At 40.3% G+C, this 21,018-nt stretch overlaps 1 protein-coding gene and 1 pseudogene across 1 annotated transcript in view; one reads left to right on the forward strand and one right to left on the reverse strand.

The window, feature by feature from the left end:
• The window catches only part of erp44 (endoplasmic reticulum protein 44), a 97,812-nt gene that overhangs the window by 59,675 nt on the left and 17,119 nt on the right, over positions 1-21,018 (reverse strand). The gene's annotated exons all lie outside the window — the stretch shown is intronic.
• LOC144504270 (small nuclear ribonucleoprotein-associated protein B' pseudogene) lies at positions 1,009-20,537 on the forward strand (annotated as a pseudogene).

Consider the following 21,018-nt stretch of genomic DNA (forward strand, 5'->3'; position numbering starts at 1 on the left):
ACCAGTCAAGCAAGAAAATAGGGAAAATCTTAGGAAGTGATCAAGTTTATAAAGAGCACAACTCTCGTTGCCAAATGAGAAAGATAGTCAGGCATTAAAAGGTGATCTAATGAACTAATGGCTTACATTCAGCATCCGAGTTATAAAAGAGAGGCTGCAAAAACTGGGAATGCTTACACTGAAGAGAAGGCTCCAGGGTGATCTTCTAAATTATTCAAGATCTTAAAAGGGCATAGGAAAGCATCAGTATGTTTAACGGCCACATCAATGACAAGAGGGCTTAGATTAAAATTTAGCAGAGGGAGGGTAAAATGGGATTACATGGTTACCTTATCTAGATAATGAATATATGAAAATGGTTCTCTGGCAGAGTTTGGAGTGGGGAGATGGAGAACTGTGGTTTATATTAGCAAAAACAAGATAGCTGAATAGCTTCCTGCAGAAAATCCTTATGGAAGGACATGAAATACATCAATGGACATGGTATCTAGATAGATCTCAAAAGTCTTTTCAGGCCCTGTACATTCTTACAAAGAACAGTACAGTCCAGGAACAGGCCCAAAAGAGAAAATGCTGGAAAATCTCAACAGGTCTGGCAGCATCTGTAAGGAGAGAAATGGGCTGACGTTCTGAGTCCAGATGACTCTTTGTCAAAGCATCTGGTCATCTGGACTCAAAATGTCAGCTCTTTTCTCTCCTTACAGATGCTGCCAGACTTGCTGAGATTTTCCAGCATTTTCTCTTTTGGTTTCAGATTCCAGCATCTGCGGTAATTTGTTTTTATCCAGGAACAGGCCCTTCGGCCCACCAAGCCTGCACCGACACATGATGCCTTTCTAAACTAAAGTGCTTTTTGTCTCTACGCTGTCCATTTCCCTCTATACATTCTCCACATTCAACACTCCTGGAACAGCATTGCATGAGTCAATGCCTTCAGGAATGGACAACAAGTGGAACAAAGATCGAAAGCTCATCTTTCCCCTTGATTAGATTCAGCTCTGACATGAGATGGCAGTTCAATGCAATTACTGTTCAGTCAGGTATGTGAAAGACACACGGCATAAATACCTTGCATTGTCAAAATCAAGAAAATTCATGCCATCTGTGTGGAAAACCCAAGTGTTATAATAAAATCTTCCTTAAATTCAAAACAATAAAATATTTTTACAAGCTTTCTAGTGAATTGAAGATCATAAGAGGGAAAGTTTGTTGGGGGGGGGGGGGGGGAGGGGGTTGCAGGAAGAAGAAATCAATTCTATACCAGAGTCTGACCTTTAAGAGGTTAAAAAAATCCCCAAGAAGCCTGTTTAAAGACAGACTAAACTTACTTCACATCTGTGAATGAAATTAAATTTCCCCTTTGATTTTATTGTTGAAGAAGCTGGGTGTCTAATTTCTCATCATTTTGAAGGTTTATAGGTCAATAGAGGTGCACAAACATATTTCTACTCTCACTTATCCTGCTTCAATTCACATCAGATGCACTAACAGGACATGGTAAGAGAATCTAACACACGTGTCACTGTCCCGTGGGCTCTGGCAATGTGCAGCTGCAGCTTGCTCAGTTGCCACACTGAAAACAGCAGGGAAACCAGTGCTTCACTGCTTGAAATAAAAATAAAACCCCATTAGCCACTCCACCAGTTAGAGAACGGAATTTATTTAGCAGAAGCCAATATTTAAAAAAACTCCCAAAATTCCCTTATTACATCGACAAACTTTCCATTTTTAAAATCTACTTTTCAACTAACGCTAAACCAAAAATCACAAGAGAATCAGGTTTGGAATCCCACACAATACAGTATGACCACGTCCCAACAGCCACAAATACCATAGATTTTGCCTCCAGTTCATATAATTGTAATAGAAATCTGGAATTCTCTCACCAACACAGTTGAGTAGGTGCTCAGACAGTTGGAGCTTTCAAGATTGTGACTGATAGATTTTTGTTAGGTAAGACTAACAAGGGATTCGGAGCCCAGCCAACGAAATGAAGTTGAGGTGCGTATCAGCCATGATCTGGTTGCTTAGTGGATCAAGCTCAAGGGGATGAATGGCCTACTTACTATGAAACCTATTTTCGCAGTCAAAAATTTATATTCAGTTTACAGCTGTTAGATAGCTATATACATTTAGTTTAGGGAAGTTTAAAATGGATTATCCCTCATTTTACTTCATAAAACTAGTTGGTTAGCAGGGCTCATTTCTGCAACCAAGATTCACTCAACCCTCCAATAAGATCAACCAACTCATGAAATGGATGAGTGAGTAGTTATGAAACACTGCCACACATTCTTTGCCATTAAATCTACCATGCTGATTGCACATTGTCTCATTTTCCACAAAAGTACATTATATCAGCAGATAGTCTGATTATTCTGATCACTTATGTCAGTTAACTGGGGATACCGTAAGTCCGTGTATGCACATTTGCAAATTCATGATTTTGCTTTTAAAAAAACAAGAGCTTCTGCTTTCTGTACAATTCTACCTTGCACCCTATAAGAACATGACAATGGCAGGCCTATGAAGCTTGATCAGCCATCATCTACATAAGACTAATTTATCAGCCTCAAGTTAACCAGCGAGAGGCAAATGTCTTGTCACAGAACAAAATGTATGAAACCAGGTTTAATTGTTGCATATTTTACAGCTAATTAAAGCTGTACAACATGTATTAAATCCAACTGAAATGTCTTAAAACAAAGCTGTATTTGTGTTCTTGTTAAAAATGATATTGCAGCAGAGATTGACACATTGATTGTAATGGTGTTGATTGTAATGGCGTTGAGTTCGTTGAGGTCTGAAAAATCTGAAACCATGCCCTCTAGTGTGCAGTAATGTCACTCTGTAACTACGGATTACATTATATTTATTAATCATTCGTGTAGCCCCTGAGGCACTGCTTTAGCACTGCTGCCTTCTACTGCAATTTGTACTTGTATTGCCTTTCCTCCCAAATTTATTCATGCAGTAAAAACTTAAACGGGGAATTACCAATTTAAAATGCCACTTAATTGCACCATTTATATTCAGCTACAATTTAATTATAATAGAAGTTAAAGTTGTGCTAAAAGCTCATTTTTGTAATCAGTATTAATATAGAAAGTTAAGTTTCATTTCTACAGCATACAGTTTTCCTCTCTACAATTTCTGCAGCCTTTTAAACTGACTTGGTGAGCAGATACATGCTGTGCTGTCAATAATGGAGCAGTGACAGGCTATCCTGTGGTTCTGTGCATATAAAAAAATTGTATTATGCATTGGAGGTTTTCACCTCTAATGTACGGTGCTGCCTAGTCTTAGCAATCCATTCTCCCCCTAGGTTTTCTAATTAGCATTTACATCTGGTACACAGCATAGTTTGATAGCTGAACTAATTTCTGGCAAATCTGTTTTCTCCGAGTTTCCTTCTTCAGGGAAATGCCACAGATCCAAAGCAGAAACTATTTAAATGAATCGTAGCCTTTTTTAAAATAAAAGCCCACCAGTAATCTTTCCCATGCCTAATCCAGATTGACATGCTGAAGTTAGAGCCTCGAGCTACAAGTCCATAGGAGTCTGTAGATCGCTCCAGTCCTTGATGTATTCTCATTCCTCCATGTGTGCTTATCTTGTGGTGCCTAGAGACTGAACATCTACCCTCTAGAGCTGGGTAATAGGCCTCCATTTCCCTTTGTCTGCCAGTTTAATGCAATAGGTTACAACCACCCCTGAAATTTTGTCTGAAAGCCATCAATCAACATGCAATGCTCTGGGATTCCCTACAGCCTTCTAACAAACCGCAGCATCTAACAAAACAGGACACCAAACTGGCACAGGAATTGTAAGCAGTTTCAAGAAGAAACTTTTTCCTCACCAACTATTATGAAGTTTGGGCATCTTTAGTCACCAACTTCAGTACTATTTCTTATATTGGAACATAGCAACCTTATGGACATCTACTGGTTCAGTATTTTAAAATATGGTTGGAGAGTGATTCAGCTTAATTCAATGTGGCTTTTAAAGCAGGAAGTAAAGTTGAAAGGAAAGAGTGTTTTAAAGGTAGGAATTGCATAAAGTATTATTGAGGCTATATCAAAGATAGAGTGAAGGGTAAATGTTACAAAACAGGGTGAAGTTAGAAGCCCTAAGGGTGCAGATGGAAGTACAAGACTCTAAAATATTCAAAGGTTGGGTGAAAGGTTAAATTTAAAGGCAGTTCAAGCTAAAAATAGACTGGGTCCTACAGACACAAAACTGGAAAAGAAATTTTAATTCCTGCGCACGAGGCCAGTAGAATTGGCAGGCTGGGTGTGTGAGAAGTGCAGGGGAGGAATGGTGCATTTTATTAGCCAGGCCTCATTTACATGGAATGGTGAAGTACCCTCCCCAACCAAGAGGTCTGGAGGCAGCATTCCAATCCTGAGGCTAGAGTCAGGGATATTCAGAATGCAAAGGAGAGGGGCAGCCCAAGCCCAAGTACCCACTCCTCTTGATACTACAAACTGTTCTAAATTTTTTTTTAAAAACTTGGCCCGAGGGCTTCTGCTTCTAGTCCAACAGCTTCTAATAAGCAGAGCATCTACAGCAAACAATAAAAAAAGTGGCCATATTTCAAAAATATTTTGTGTGCTTTCAGTGAGTGGTTTGGGATGTCCTGAAGTTCTCTCCTTCCTTTCTTGTGTTGGGACACGAAAAGTTCCGCAAAGCTGGACAACAAAGAAAGATGGCATAGTTGACCACGTCAAATGCTGTATAAAGTACAGATAATTAATCGTGGTTGAAGTAACAGGGTATAACGAAGAGTCATCCAGTCTCGATACATTAGCTTTGTTCTCTTTCCACAGGTGTTGTCAGACCAGATCTTCCATTTTGTGTTTTTGTTTCTGATTCCAGCATTGGCAGTGATTTGCTTCTATTTGTGTGTTGTATAATTTTTGACTCTCAGCTTGACAAGTCACAATGATAGGTAAAGCCAAAACAAAACAATTTGAAGAGAGAGACATGGGTTGAGGCTTGGAGGTACAATCACGTTTAAGCATCTTGGAGAGAGGAAAAGGAGGCAGAGAGGAGACGAAAATTGAAAAGATCAGAAAAATGAAGGTTACCCCCCTTTCTCTTTCCTTAAGATACTCCTTAACCCACCTTTGGTCATCTTTACTAATATCTCCATAACATTCCTGTGAAGTGCCTTGGGACTAGCTTAAAGGTATTATATAAATGCAGATTTTTGTTATCAAGTGAAAAATTTAGTCCTCTTCTCAGGTATTAAGAAAGTCAGCAAACATGGAGGGCAGTAATAGGATGGCTAGAAACTGGATAGAGAGAGGACTGAAGAACAAAAGATGGGCTGCATGTAAAATAATATTGGAGAGGAACAGCTGAAAATATGAAGTAACATTGGAATCAGGGATAGCATAGTGGCTGCTAGCTGGAAACCATGTGACAGGTAGAGTGAGGGTGCAGTTGCTTGTGTACTTGCATAAATGCATAAACTTAAAACATTTTTTATATTTTTTGAGTGAGGAATGGACACTTCCAATGTTGTGAACAGTACAGATTGTACATCTGTGGCCTTGTTTAAGTTCTACAGTCTTCTCTAGTGGGAAAACTGGATGAATCAGAGTTAATTTTCAACTAAACATTTAGCCATCAACCTCATTTCCTCTCCCCTAGAGAACATGTCAAAATGGGTTGGAGAAGTCAGACAGAGAGCAAGTAAGTCAGAGCAAAAGCAAATGAGCCAACTATGATTTAAAAGTCCAGTTTGAAAGTAAATCAGTATTTTCATAAAATTTGCTTATCCAGCTGCAGAGGGCAAGGCAAAAATGAATTTCTGCTGTTGAGTACATTATTTCAAAATATGAGGTAATGGATTTGCTTTTGGGTATCTCAAGCAAATGTAACTTTTTTTTAATGTCACATAACTTTTCTATGGCTAACAGAAAACATCCATTCACTCAAATGTTCAATAAATTTTCACTAGCAGGACTTTTACAGAAAAGTGATGGAGCATTGATTGTCCATCTACCTTGATATTGTCAGCTGAACCACTAAGGCATGCAACCTGTTCCTCGGCTGCTATTAGTACCCCAAGTTGCATCAAGAATTGTGCAGGTGCAACTCTTTCCCCTTAAGTTTCCTTACCATGGAAGATTCCACTGACTGTAGTCAATACTTCCCTGCTTGACAAAACAATAACAGGGAATTCAGTGCAGTAGGGCCCAAACCCAAGCAGTGCCAACTCAACAAAATGAAGCATTAAGTCACTATCACTCTGCTACTGCATAGCTCCAACAAAGGCAAGGTAGAAGACTTAAGTTTTAATAAAAATATCTGATTACTAGCAGACTCAAAATACCTACAGTCAAATTTATATCTTTCTAGCTCAAATCATTCTTTAAAAATAGGATATCTATTTATTCCTTCACAAAGACCAACAGAATCAAATCTTGTCACTTTGGTAAAAGTCACATTAAGCTGTCCATGTGTAAAAAGATGCTTAGGAATTGAGGTCAGGTCATGCCTACAAAGATATCATATTCCTAACTTCCAAGATACAGATTTCAGTCAATGCTAACTTCTTAAAATTGATTTTAAATGGTTGTCAAAATGTTGCCCAAGGTGGCTCACAAGGGTCAGGTGACCTGTGATTTCAGCACAAAGCATTAACTCATTATTGAACATGCTTCTAGAATGTTCTTAAAATATTAATAAATGACCATGGTGTGGAGTGCCCTCACTTTATCAAACATTCACAATGCGAAACCACTTGTGAATTTACACATCCGATTGATTGGATATTTACCAAAACTCTTGTAGCCTCCCAGATGCACTGTCCGCAAAATCAACCCTTAAAGAAAAAACAATTCATCACTTTGTACAGCAGTGGTTTCTAACCTCTAATCAATTATGTGGACAATAGAGGATAATTTTGGGGATAGGCACATGACCAAAACTGATCTCTGATCACAAATTCTCTCACTACAATCACTAGCAAGGGACAACAGTCTACAAACCAGCCAGACAAGCAGAATAGAAGAACAGAACTCTGCTTGAACAAACAGTCAACTCAAGCAATGAGAGTGGGATGACGAATTTGTCTTCATCTGCAAGATTTGTCTCCACAGAAACGCAGCTGCAGAGACTTCTAACTTTCATTTATCTCAGAGAATCAAAAGAAGGAACTCATCAGGCCTACAACATATCCCACCTTAAAAGACTGTCCATCCACTTAATTTACTTCCTACATTTGTTTTTGCCTTAACACATGCTTTTTTTTTCTAGAATCCATCTTCACTTGTGTGTGTCTGTGAGGAAGTGAGTGTGTTTCATCAAACCCACATTTGGGGTATTGTGTCAATAAATATCATCTTATCTTCTGATTTAAACTTACTAAAAGCCTGTTCTATTCATTACTGAAAACCATAACACGAATAAAAGTTTATCACCTTCCCCCTAAAACATATCTTTTTGTTGAAAACGGAGGTGAGGAAAGAGGGGAAAGCTATCTCACTATCTCTCGCCATCTGTAACAGAATATAAACAAATTTTGTCAAGTGTCTGGACTTATGACTTGTTTAGTCATAGAATATTAAATTCTAATTGGGAAACTGTTTTCTCCCAAGTTGAAAAGACAGCTTTACATTTGAGGAGCACAACATTATTTAAGGAATAAACAATATTTCCTTGTAATGCGCCTGTTATAATTTCAGCATCTATTATCGAAGAAAAAGCTTCCTAAGCACCAATCATGTTCTGTGACAAAGTCCCGTTTAGGATTCTGGTTTCATACCAACAAGACAGCGGTTTTTACTGCCATGAATTTAAGTTTGCATGGTGGCAGGCCCATTGGAGTTATACCGCCCATTGGAGTGATATCGTGTAGAAACTGTATAGATTGTTTTTGCCCTCAACTGTAGGATTAACACTGATGCATTCCTTAAATGCACCTGACAACTTTTTGAAAACCTCTGCATTTAAAGCAAGCGTACCTTCATTTTTAACACAGTTGTACCAAATAATTGCTGCTGCCATTTTGCCACAATTAACCAATTCCCTATCTCATCCACACCTCCCACACCATTTCCTCCGTCCCAACCCTCACTGAAATGGAAACAATCCCTCCCGCTTGGGTAATTTTGTTGTTGGGACACCCCTTAACTTTCACTTTTTTTTTCCTCCACCAGCTGCCCCCACCCCTGCTGCTGCCCCAACCGCCACCATCACCAATCATTGGTAACCACACAAATGCCACACACTTGTCCTCAAGTGCCACATGTGCCGGTAATACATCAGGCACTGTTCCACCCAATGAACCCATCAACAGACTCAACACTTTAACTGATCAAAATGGTCCAAACAAACAGAATGTGATTATTAAAATGGAGTAGCACCATGTGGCTGTTTGAATTTCCAAGAGGGCAGAATAAAGTTTCAAACACATATTCCAAAATTGTCTAGATGAGTTACATAAATTTAATGCATACATGGCTCTTTAATAAAAACTCCAAAGAATACCTTTTCTTGCAAATCTGGTCAAGAAAATCCCTTTCAATGTCTCCTTGACCTGATGAGCAAGAAAGTCATCGATAAATGATATCCCAATTAACTAGCTATTCTCACTGAAAATGCGAAAATACAAACTATTATGGGTCAGAATTAACATTTTAGACAAAATAAAACATGTAATTTTTATTGTGTCATTGAAGTGCTGTCCCAAGGCACTCCAAAAGGAAAAAATGTATTACAGCAGCAAGAGTTAAAAAGGAGTCGTGTTCTCCTCAGGACAGAAACAATAATGAAACTGAACACAAACGAAACAAAAACAAAACCCAAGCAATTATCTCTGTGAGGCTTTCAATAGAGGAGATGCTGGCAGTACATGAAGTAAATGTGCCTCTGTGGTTTTCTCCACATTCCATTTGGTTATGCTTTTTAAATACTATTCATTTGCAATGGCTTGTTAAAATTGTACCACATATACTGAGTAACTTGTTGAATGGTTTAAATGTTGTGTGTTTTGGGCTGGGATTTTCAACAACAGCTTTTTGTTTTTTAAAAAAAAAAATTCAATTGTAGGATGTTCCACAACAAACTGAGTAACTTAATTTCATGGATATTCTAGACAAGCTAAAAACAATAAATCTCTAGGAGCAAATATGATATGCACATGGTGCTAAGTGAGACCAGGGAAAACATCCAAAATATAGTGATAATTATCATTAAGGAGTCAGTAGATAAGGGGAAGGTCCCACTGGATTGGAAAATCAATCAATTTGGAAACTTATTTTCCTTATGGAATTGCATTAAGCCATTCGGCCAGTGTTTACGCTCCACACAATCCTCCTCTCATCCCTCTGCAGTTATATGCCTATCACCATACCCTCTTGTTTATTTCTCTCATGTGCTGATCTATATTCTCCTCAAGTATATACATGTTGTTAATTTCAGCTATTCTCTTCTGATAGAACATTCCACATTCTTAGCACCCTTTAGATAGAGTTCTTTACTGGATTTATTTGTGACTGCCTTATACTTAGAACCTCTAGGTTTGGACTCCCCAACAATTGCCTATCCTATCAAATTAATTCACAATCTCAAAGCCTCCATTAAGTCACCTCTCAAGCCCAAGAACTCTAGGCTGCTCAGCTTTTCCTAATAAGTATTTTGTCTCATTTCTGCTCTCTTCCTTGTGAATCATTTTTTACACCTTCATTAATGTCTTAGTATCCTTTTGATAGCATGGTGGCCAGAACTGTGTAACATACTTCAAGTATGATGCAAGGAAGATTGTGATCAAGTTTAACAGATTCTCTGCTTTTCACTTCTTTCGCTCAAAAATGAACTCCAATTGCTTTTTCTATGGCTTCATTAACATATTTTAGTGATTTTTTAAAGATGCATTTTTAGATCCCGTTGCTCCTTTAACCCGTTTAAACATTAGTCAAAAAATAACACAAATATTGGCAACAATAGATCTTGTAGCATTACTTTAGCACCACACATATTAAATAAAATTGGTAAAATAATGGAATCAATCAATAAATTCAAAGCTGAGGAACCTCCGAAAATAATCCAGAAAACAAGGCCAATGTAGTTTCAGGATGACTCACCAAGATCCATTTTCTGAGGAATAACATCAAGTGGACACTAAAATTCCTATGTGGATTTATAGACTTTCATTGATTCATATCTATTTATTGGAAGGAAGGGAGCCATTTTGACACTTGGGTGGAATTTTAACCACTGTGCACCATTCCCTAAGTCAAAAGACTAAACAGGTGCCACTTCTGCTCTCTCACGTTTTGCTGGTTCCCATCCAATTCCAAATAAAATTTTAAGTGCTGACAGCATGCACAAGGTAACATATTGGATCATGTGGCAGGGGAAGCTTTTCACTGGTAAAGCTCTCAATCAGCTAACAATGCAGTAGGACAAGCTGGCTATAACTGGACTGGACAAACAGGGAGGTTCTTGAATACTGACAAACATACAAATTAGGAGTAGATCACAACTTTCCCGCCCAACTCAATTTCCATCAACATAAGACTCAAGTGTTTTTCCAAGTTTAAATTTCACTTAAATTTTTCACATTACTTTGGTTACATTTTACTCATGCATGCATCATTGCTATTTGCTGAAACTAGATAGACAGCGGAATGTACTGGCACGCTTCATGGTTGGCATGTATTGATGGTTACAGGGGAGTTTGGGATATTTCTTATGTACAGTGATGTACTCACCATTCTGTGTGCATGGCTGAACTTATAGGCCCTGCCTTTTATGCATTGTAAAGGATATTGTCCAAGATCATTCTCAGCAGGGATAATTGCAATGTTTTTGGTGGACTCAAGCCCTACAAGGGCTCTGCCAGCCAATACCTAGAGATGGACCAATACGTGGCCATTACTGACATTTCTCATTGTCTAGCTTTGGCAGTTCTCACTACCACCCAAGATGCCAGGCCCTTCCCACTTCACTCCACTTTTGCCCAACCTCATTTTCTATCCTCCCTTGGATTTCCCATCCGCTGTTCCATGCCCCCAACCCTACGCCATACACCCATCCTACTGACTGGCCCATGCTGGCCCCAAGCAGGTTGCCATTCTTCTGTTCCCCTCACCTTGTGCTGTGGAGTTTAACAAAGAAAAATGCTGAGCTCAGAAGCACAAAGCCGTCTGTTACATGCTACCTTAAAACAAACATGAACACGGTTGCAAGGAGATTCTTGTGCGCTGTTGACTTCATCGTGAAGGTAGAGCGCATCACGTAGAATGCAAATAAACTACAAATAGGAATCTGCCATGGGACATAGAGACTAGGCCCGCCACAAACACGCTGCTGAGTTAATCTCTAAATTTGAACCCTTTGTCGGGAAAGTGAAATTCCAGCTCCTGCCTAATAAAAGCACCCCACTTACCAAGTTTCCTGCTTTTGCAAATCCCATAAAATTTCCTCCATTATGTCTGCGCAACTCTTTGCTGGAGGATTCAAAACCCAATGCTATGAGGCTACTCTGTCCACTAGTTTTCTCCAAGCACTTCAGATTATTTCTCCAGAAGCAATTCAGTGAATGGCACAAGTAGTGAGAGATTAAATTTCAGGCGGATAAAGCGGTAACTGAGAAAAAGAAACAACAGGTGCTTGTTTGAGGTTTGATGTTTAGTAAGTGGGCGCAATGTAGAAACTCCATCCCCTCTGCAGGATCAGTTCTGGAGTTCAAATTGTTTCTGAATGAAGCAGACACAAAACATATTCACTTGCAAATGGTGCTAAGGTTTGGGAGGCTTCAGGCAGTGGACTCTAATAACTCAGCTAAGAAACAAACAGGGAGAGACCTTGACAATATTTTCAAATGGAATTCAATGCAGATTACACATAGCAGGAGAAAATGGGATACATTTAATGAATGGTATCAAGCTGGTTAAGGAAGAGGCTGAAATAGCAGCAATTCAAGCTAACACAAAGCTGCCAAACCTGGTGAGCTCAACCGCAACTGTATAACTCGTCAGACTGCATCTTTAGGAACCACACAAGCCTAAATTGTGCAGAGAAGGGGCCATCAGGTTGATTCCTTAGTTGCAATTTGAACCTCCAGGTGGGTATGTGGCAAAGTGATTCATCTGCCTGTCCCAGCAGCGCAGCAGTCAAGCTCGACTGATTTTAAACAGGCCAACATAATTTACATGGCATTTGCCAACTTCCGAGTCACAAAGGAAGAGGATGCACACTCCTTAAAATCCGGTGAGAGGAGGCCATTGCCAAGGGCCCATGAGAACTGTTCCTGGGAAGGGGAAATAAGAGGGCAATGCAGAACAGAAGAGACCCAAAAGTTTTACAGGGGAGATCAGAAACTCTCCTCTTCCTGGACAAACAGACATTAAAAATTGAGAACTTAACATGCTGAGCTTCTTCTAGCCCTGGCTCCATATACCAGCAGGTGTGACCCACTGAGCTCACTGTCACTTGACTGTGTCTCAGACGGCAGAGAGCTGAGAGAAGTAGCTGGTTCCATACATTTGGAAGATTACATGTCCATGGATGATGTTATCATACTGAGAGGAAGGGCCAAAGATAAATTTTCAGGAAATTTCAGAGGTTGCTGTGTGGGAGCCAGAGCACATTACCTCCATTGAACAGGTACAAGTGGAGCGACAGTTAAAAAGGATGGCAAGATCGATTGTTAAGAGTAAGGGGATAAGGAGGAATAATGCAATAGCAATCACAGAGAATATAATCAGTTACTTTATTCAAAGCAAACAGGGCAACACTGGAAGATAGGGTCATTTGAACAAAAAATTGAGAAGCAGTAAAACGTAATTATTATTTTCCATTCAGGGTCCTTTACACTGGACTGAGCCCTACTTATCTGTATTTTTTTTGGTGTACCAGATTATTGCAATCTTTCCCTTTTAACTTAGAATATTTTCCATATGAAATGGTAGAAATTTAAACGACAAGCTTTAAAGTAATATAATTAAAACTGCATATGCCTTCAGTTGTAGTTGCCAACATATTAAAACACAATAAACAGAATAATACAGAATATTCCAAATCAACTCTAATTAAAAGAATAACATTTATATAGCACTTTTCCTGACCAAACATCTTAAGTTTAAGTTTATTTATTAGTGTCACAAGTAGGCTGACATCAGCACTGCAATGAAGTTACTGTGAAAATCCCCAAGTTGCCACACTCCGGCACCTGTTCGGGGTACATTGAAAGAATTTAGCACGGTCAATGCACCTAACCAGCACGTCTTTCTGACTGTGGGTGGAAACCAGAGTACCCGGAGAAAACCCACGCAGACATGGGGAGAATATGCAGACTCTGCACAGACAGTGACTCAAGTCAGGAATCGAACCAGGGTCTCTGGTGCTGTGAGGCAACAGTGCAAACCACTGTGCTGTTGAATGTAGTAAGAAGTCTCACAACACCAAGTTAAAGTCCAACAGGTTTATTTGGTAGCAAAATCCACTAGCTTTCGGAGCGCTGCCCCTTCGTCAGGTGAGTGGGAGTTCTATTCACAAACAGGGCGTATAAAGACACAAACTCAATTTACAAAATAATGGTTGGAATGCACATCTTTATAGGTAATCAAGTCTTGAAGGTACAGACAATGTGAGTGGAGCGAGCATTAAGCAATGTAAGCAATGTTGAATGTAACCAATGATAACATTGGATCTGTTAAAATGTGATCAATGGTAACATGCTGTGAGGGTTAGCTGACCAGCTGACCCAGTGGACTATGTAACCAATGACAAAATGATGTGGTGGTCAGCTGACTCAGTATAAATAAGCAGCAGTTGGGAATTGTGGGGAGCTTGGATGGCCCAGGATGTGGCTACAAGTGTTGGAGTAATGAAGTTTCTTTATTGAACCTTTTTCTTTGATTTACTTGTTGGAGTAAGTTTTTATTTTATTGCTTGTAACTGAAGAGCTCCTTCTGCTGGATGAACATTGGTAGCAGAGGAAAATCCATTGTAACTTGGTGTGTGTTTTTGAAGAAGTGCTACAGACTCAGGATACAACCATGGCAGAAGGTAGAAGTAAACTGATGTCATTTGATTGTCCCCGTCTTTTCAGATGCCGAACCATACCAGCAACAGAAGGCAGATGTGGAAATGTGGACCCTTGTCACCACAATATGTGCTCAGTTCTGGTCGCCTCACTATAGGAAGGATGTGGAAAAGATTGAAAGGGTGCAGAGGAGATTTACAAGGATGTTGCCTGGATTGAGTGGCATGCCTTACGAGGATAGGCTGAGGGAGCTCGGTCGTTTCTCCTTGGAGAGACGTAGGATGAGAGGAGACCTAATAGAGGTGTATAAGATGTTGAGAGGCATAGATCGGGTGGACTCTCAGAGGCTTTTTCCCAGGGTGGAAATGTCTGCTACGAGAGGACACAGGTTTAAGGTGCTGGTGGGTAGGTACAGGGGAGATGTTAGGGGTAAGTTTTTCACACAGAGGGTGGTGGGTGAGTGGAATCGGCTGCCATCAGTGGTGGTGGAGGCAAACTCAATAGGGTCTTTTAAGAGACTCCTGGATGAGTACATGGGACTTAATAGGATGGAGGGTTATAGGTAGGTCTAGAAGGTAGGGATGTGTTCGGCACAACTTGTGGGTCGAAGGGCCTGTTTGTGCTGTAGTTTTTCTATGTTTCTAAAAAAGCAAGGTATGGCCTCAGCTTTGTCGTTTCTGATTAGAAGACAAGAAACTCAATCCATGGAAGAATATATCATGGATTTTGATAGGGACCGTAACAGGCTAATGAAATTTAACTTGGAGATTCCAGATGTAGTATTGGCCTTTAAGTTGTTGGACTGTGCATGTCTGTTACAGATGGATACTCTTCGAGTAGTGATTGGGATACAATTAAAGAGAACAGACCCCCTCTTTGATCAAATCACAACATTGTTTAAAAAAAGATTTTTGGGAAACAATTGTTCCGCGCCATTCTTTTCAATCCCGATCAGAATGTCACAGTGCCCAGAATAGAGAAGTCGATGGTAGCTCAGCTGCATGCCAGATCAAATGGTACACAAAGGCCCTTAAAAAGAGACAGTTACGCTAATAACAGACCTAGTGTTGAAACCAGATATAACTGATTTGATAATGGGGAAGGGGGATGCACATGGGAAAGTGATAAAAGATGTTGAAAACTGGCTGTGTCCAGTTAAAAGCAGGTCCTGCAAACTTCTATTGGAAGCCTGAAGGAAAATTGGCTGGAATTTTTGTGATGCATGTTGATGATTTCCTATGGGGTGGCACAGAAGAATTTGAAAAGAGGGTAATCAATAGGCTAAAGGCAGGGAGTCAAGCAGCTGGTGCTTTTTGATATTGCGGTCTTGATATCCGACAAAGCAAATCCAGGGTAATGAAGAATCAACAGGGATATCTAAACAGCATAGATTCCATTTCCATAACCAGAGGAAGGTCAATGGGAAAAGAGGAACCAGCCAACGAAAAAGAAACAGAATTGTTGATGAGTATGATAGGACAGTTAAATTGGCTATGCACACAGACAAGACTGAACGGGAGCTTTGATGTTCTAGAACTAAGTAATATGTTGAAGCACACTTCAGTCAGAGAGACCTTGCAGGCAAATAAAATGTTAAAAAAGCTAAAATTAGAGGGTTGTATAATTAAATTCCCAGAACGAGGAGAACCGGAAGACATTAAATTAGTTGTGTTTAGTGATGCTTCACATGCCAGTCTACCAAATGGACATTCAAGCAGTGCCGCATTCATAATATTCACTCAGTGATGTCCTTTACTCTTGCACAAGGGCGATAACCATCCTCAGTTACAGAAATCTGTCCATTGAGCCCTGTGACCACTGCATTTCTACACTCTGCTGTGTCGTTATTTGCCCCACTGCTATGGTTGTGTACACTCCCCAAGGTGCAATCATCCTCACTCGTAAACAACACAAGTTATTGTTGGTGCAGACTCAATGGGTCGAAGGGCTGCTGTACAACTCTAAGGCTGGAATTCTACCGCCCCGCCCGCCACTGAAATCTGAGTGGGCAAGGGGCAGACAATGGAAAGGTTCGTTCACCGTGGGCAGGATTTTATGGTTTCAGGACAAGCCAGGCCGTAAAATCCCACCCCGAGTGTGCCATCCTCAAAGCATTACTGCACTGCCTGCCTCCAATGCTGTCTGATGCCCAACCACTTATTATCCTGAGCACTCTGTAGCTGCAGGGTTACCATCTCCTGGAACACATCCTTTAGGAAATTCCCAGTTTCCCACATGCCCTGTAGTAACTTCCTGTTTGAGCAACTTCCTCTAATCAGTTATCCAGGGCACAAGAATCATCTGAAAATTCCCCTTTGGCACAGGAACTGCATGCAAGCGATCTTAGTTGTCCCATTAGTTTGATTTTAAGAGAGACCATTAGATCTAATTAATTACTGATTTAAGTATTTATCATTGCAACTTGTTTAAAACACAAACCACCTCTTTTCCCCTTCCCCTCTGCACTCAATTCCCCCACACCAAATTTCCGTCCCCACTGTACAGCTTGGCATGTAGCTCATATCCCTCTAAATATATACCTTCGAGAAACACATTAGTTATAATTATTTAGTCAACAGCCAGGTTTTACCTAGTCTGGTATCCATTTCAACTAATTACCTATTAACTGCCAATCTGCAGTTTGACGCAAGACCAGCTCAAAAGGAATTTGTTTTGCATTTTCTTCAATCCATTGGGTTGTGTACCCATCCTGTCTGCTATCACGATGAGCAGCAAGCTGATTCAGTATATCGACTACAGAATGAGATGCATCCTTCGCGATGGGTGCATCTTTATTGGAACCTTCAAGGCTATCGACAAACAAGTGAACCTGATCCTTTGTGATTACAATGAATTCAGGAAGAGCAAACCAAAAAACTCCAAGCAGCCCGAACAGGAGGAGAAACATGTTCTTCGACTGGTCTTGCTTCAAGGTGCAATCCTGGTTTCCATGAATGTGGAAGGACCTCCTCCCAAAGACACAAATTGCTCGTCTGCCTCTTGCAGGGTGCAGTTAGAGATCCTGGTATTGGTTGGGCAGCAGTTCAAGGTGTCCCTGCTGCAGCATCAATGCCACAGGCTCCAGCTGGGTTATCGGCACCTGACCGAGGAGTGGGAGGATCATCCCAGCAGGTGATGACACCTCAAGCACGTGGAACTGTTGCAGCAGCAGTCACATCCAGCATTGCAGCAGCATCTCAACAATATCCACCAGGCTGTGGAGGCCCACACCAATGGGATGAGGAGCTCCCCCTCCAGGTATGATGGGTCCTCCTCCTGGTATAGGGCTAGGTAACTAACCTGTGGTTCAGAATAAGGCCAGGCGTTGATTCAATTCCTATTATGGTTGAAGTAGACATCCTGTCCTAGCGCGTGGAAGGCAAAGGCAAACTACCACTGAATTTTTTTTTTGCTTAAATAAAATCTACCAAGAGGAACAGCTCAGGATGAACCATCAACAGACATCCCTACAGTGCAGAAGACGGCCATTCAGGCCATCAAGCCTGCACTGACAAAAATCCCACCCAAGCCCTATTCCCATAACATTAAGGGTCAATTTATCATGGCCAATCAACCTAACTTGCACATCTTTGGAATGTGGAAGGAAACTGGAGCATTTATTGCACATCCCTAGTTGCCCTTCAGAAGGTGGTGTTGAGTTGCCTTCTTGAACCACTGAAGTCCCTGAGATGTAGGTACACCCACAGTGCTGTGAGAGAGGGAATTCCAGGATTTTGCCCCAGTGACAGTGATGGAATGGTGATATGTTTCCAAGTCAGGATGGTAATGACTTGGAGAGGAGCCTCCAGATGGTGGTGTTCCCAGGTATCTGCTGCTCTTGTCCTTCAAGATGATCGTGGTTGTGGGTTTAGAAGGGGCTACCTAAGGAACGCAACTGGGGATCTACAATGTACATTTTCCCATTTTAAGAGCACAGTTGGGGACAGTGAGAGCTGTACAATTGGGAAAATGACCACAATATAGGGAGATGCAATGCTAAAATAGAAAGACATAAGTTTCAAAGGGGAAAGTATTATTTCTGGAAAAGGGTAAAGTTCAGAGCAACAAAGATGGATTAGGCCCAAGTCGCAAACAAGTTGATAAATGGGTTTAACAAATTAGCAGTGGAAAATCTTCAAATACTAGATGAACAATGTATAAAACAAATCATGAGCCAAAACAAGGAGGGGAGTGCAAATAAGTGAGCTCTGTGGATAACTAGATATAACTAAACTGAAACTAAAGGAAGGCAAATGATAAGGTTTGGGCAAACATGACTCGGAAAATAGTCCTAAAATAGAGATGAAAAGGGTGTTTGGAAGGATTAAATGGGAATATGAAAAAGACTAGAAGGTAAAATGAAGATATATAGCAAGAGTTTGGATAAGCATGCAACTTCTTTTTAAGTTAGTGTGTTGGACCATTTATTAATGTGGATTCAATTGTGCAGGATGAAAATATATCATAAATGAGAGAAGTGAGAATATAGATGTATGAGTGGAGACTATGGAACAACCAACCAGTGCCAATAAAGGAATTAGGATTTGAAAATTAATTAGCAGATCTAGAGGTGGAAAAGTCATGGGACCGGACACCATTATCATAGTTTCTGAAAGTGAGGGAGCAGAGCCATAATTTTCCAATTTTCTGTAAACACACTAATTGTATCTTAGGATTGGAGAAGAGTCCCTGTTCAAGAAGGCAAGAACAGAATAAACTGGGTAATTAGAGACCAATAGTAACTTTTAAGATTAATTCTCAAGACATTGGTGTCATTGGCAAGGCTGGCATTTATTGACTATGCCAACTTTTCTCTGCACTGGTGAGGCACTGCAGTCTGTATGGTGAAGGATTTTGATCCAGCAATGATGAATTAACACCAGCAACTTGTATTTATGTGGCATCTTGAAGATAGTAAAAAGATGCTTCACAAAGTATTGTCAAACAAAACTGCTCATCAAGCCACATAAGGATGCTGAGAATTCAGGGACTGAGGGCCTTGGTAGCTGAAAGCTTGGCTGTCAATGATGGCACAATTCAAATCGGGCATGCTCAAGAGACTAGAATTGGGGGCAGCACAAGTAGCTCTTAAGGTTGCAGAGTCGGAGGTTTAAAAGATTGGGATGGGTGAGGCCATGCATTACTTGAAAACAAGGATAAGAATTTTTTAACTGAGAATGATATTGGTCAGCAAGCATTGGGGTAATGGGTGAATGGCACTTGGTGCAAACTAGGACACGGGTATCAGAGTTTTGAATGACCTCAAATTTATAGTGGGTGGAAATTTGGGAGGCCAAGAGCGAGTTGGAATATCCAAATCTATAGGTAACAAAGGCATGGCTCTCCGAAGATAATAAGCTAATGTGGAGTTGGACATGGTTACAGAGCTGGAAATAGGTAATCTTAATAACAGTGCAGATGTACGATTGGAAGCTCATTTCAGGGAAAGAATGCAAAGATTTTGTAAGACAACATTTGTCCATATCAGGATGCTGTGGAACTTGGAGAAAAATCTTACAGATGATGGTCTTCCCGTTCACCTGCAGCCCTTGTCCTTCCTGATGGCAGAGGTTGTGGACGTAGCAAGTGTTGCTTAAGAAATCTAAGTTGTTGCAGTGCACTCGGTCGATAGTAGACATTGCAACCAGTGTGCCAATAGTAAATTCAGGTTAGCGGCTGGAGTGCTGATCAAGTGGACTGTTTTGTTTCAAATAGCGTTGAGCTTCAGAATGTTGTTTGAGCTGCACCCATCCAAGAAAGTGGACAGTATTACATGACACTTCTGACTTCTACCTTACAGGTAGTGTGGTGTTGAGGGATCAGGTGAGCCATTCATCAATAAATACCCAATCTCTGATCTGTTCTGGTGGCTACAGCTGATGTGGTTAGTCCAGTTCAGTTAGGACAGTAGACAGTCCCTTAAGTCTGGTCTGCCATTTAATTAGATCATGACTAAGCTGTATTTGAACTTCATTTATCTGTCTTGGTTCCAAAACCCAGGTACCTTTGTTTGACAAAAATCTATCAATCTCAGTTTTGAAATTTGCAACTGACCCAACCACTAAGCTGGTGGGTGGGTGCAGAAATCAAGTGCCTCAGATTCCCACTACCATTACTGTGAAGAAGTGTTTTCTGGCACCGCCTCTGAACGATTTGGCTCTAATTTTAAGGTTATGCTTACCTATTCTTTCTATGCTTTATTTACTGCATCAATTTTTTTGATAATCTTAAACATCTCCATTAAATCACCCCTTGATCTTCTATATGTAAGGGACTACAGTTTGTAGTCAATGGCACCCACCAAGACATTGATGTTGGGGGACTTGCCAATGGTAATGTGACTGAATGTCAACAGGAGGTGATTGTGCTCTCGGGATGGTCATTGCCTGACACTTTCATGGCAGGAATGTTACTTGCAATTTACTAGCCAAAGTCTGGATTTTTATCTAAGTCTTGCTGTTATTTGGGCACAGAATGGTTCATTATCGTAGGAACTGTTAATGAAGGTAGACACGTTGAAACCATCAGCTAATAGCTCCACGTCTGACCATATTGTGGAAGGATCGTTACTGTTGATGCACCTGAAGATTATAGGATCTAGGATGCCAACTTCAGTTGGTGGCCAAGTCTTCAAATCTATAATTTGAAACAAGGTGAGGATGGCCAATGTTTTTTAAAAAATCACCATAATTATTTTAGCCTGGGAGACAATATACAAACAGTGTTTATTAACAGACTTACTGCCAAAATAATTCAACATCAGTGGTTATTATCAAACTTCAAGATGAGTGGTAAAATAGTTTCTAAAAAGGTAGACACCACTCCCAGCATGAAGTCAGTTATTAATTTTGGCAAAGACCTTCAAGTACTACTTATTCAAGTCAACATCCTTGAATGCAGGATGTGCATACCATGCACCTTTCAGCTGGCAAAGAACAAAGTCAGCTGATGTTCAAATGTGGACTAAAGGTTTTTTAAAAATCTTCTACTTCAATACTGAATACATTAATATA

Source organism: Mustelus asterias, chromosome 2 (assembly GCF_964213995.1).
Source record: "Mustelus asterias chromosome 2, sMusAst1.hap1.1, whole genome shotgun sequence".
Classification (NCBI taxonomy): domain Eukaryota; kingdom Metazoa; phylum Chordata; class Chondrichthyes; order Carcharhiniformes; family Triakidae; genus Mustelus; species Mustelus asterias.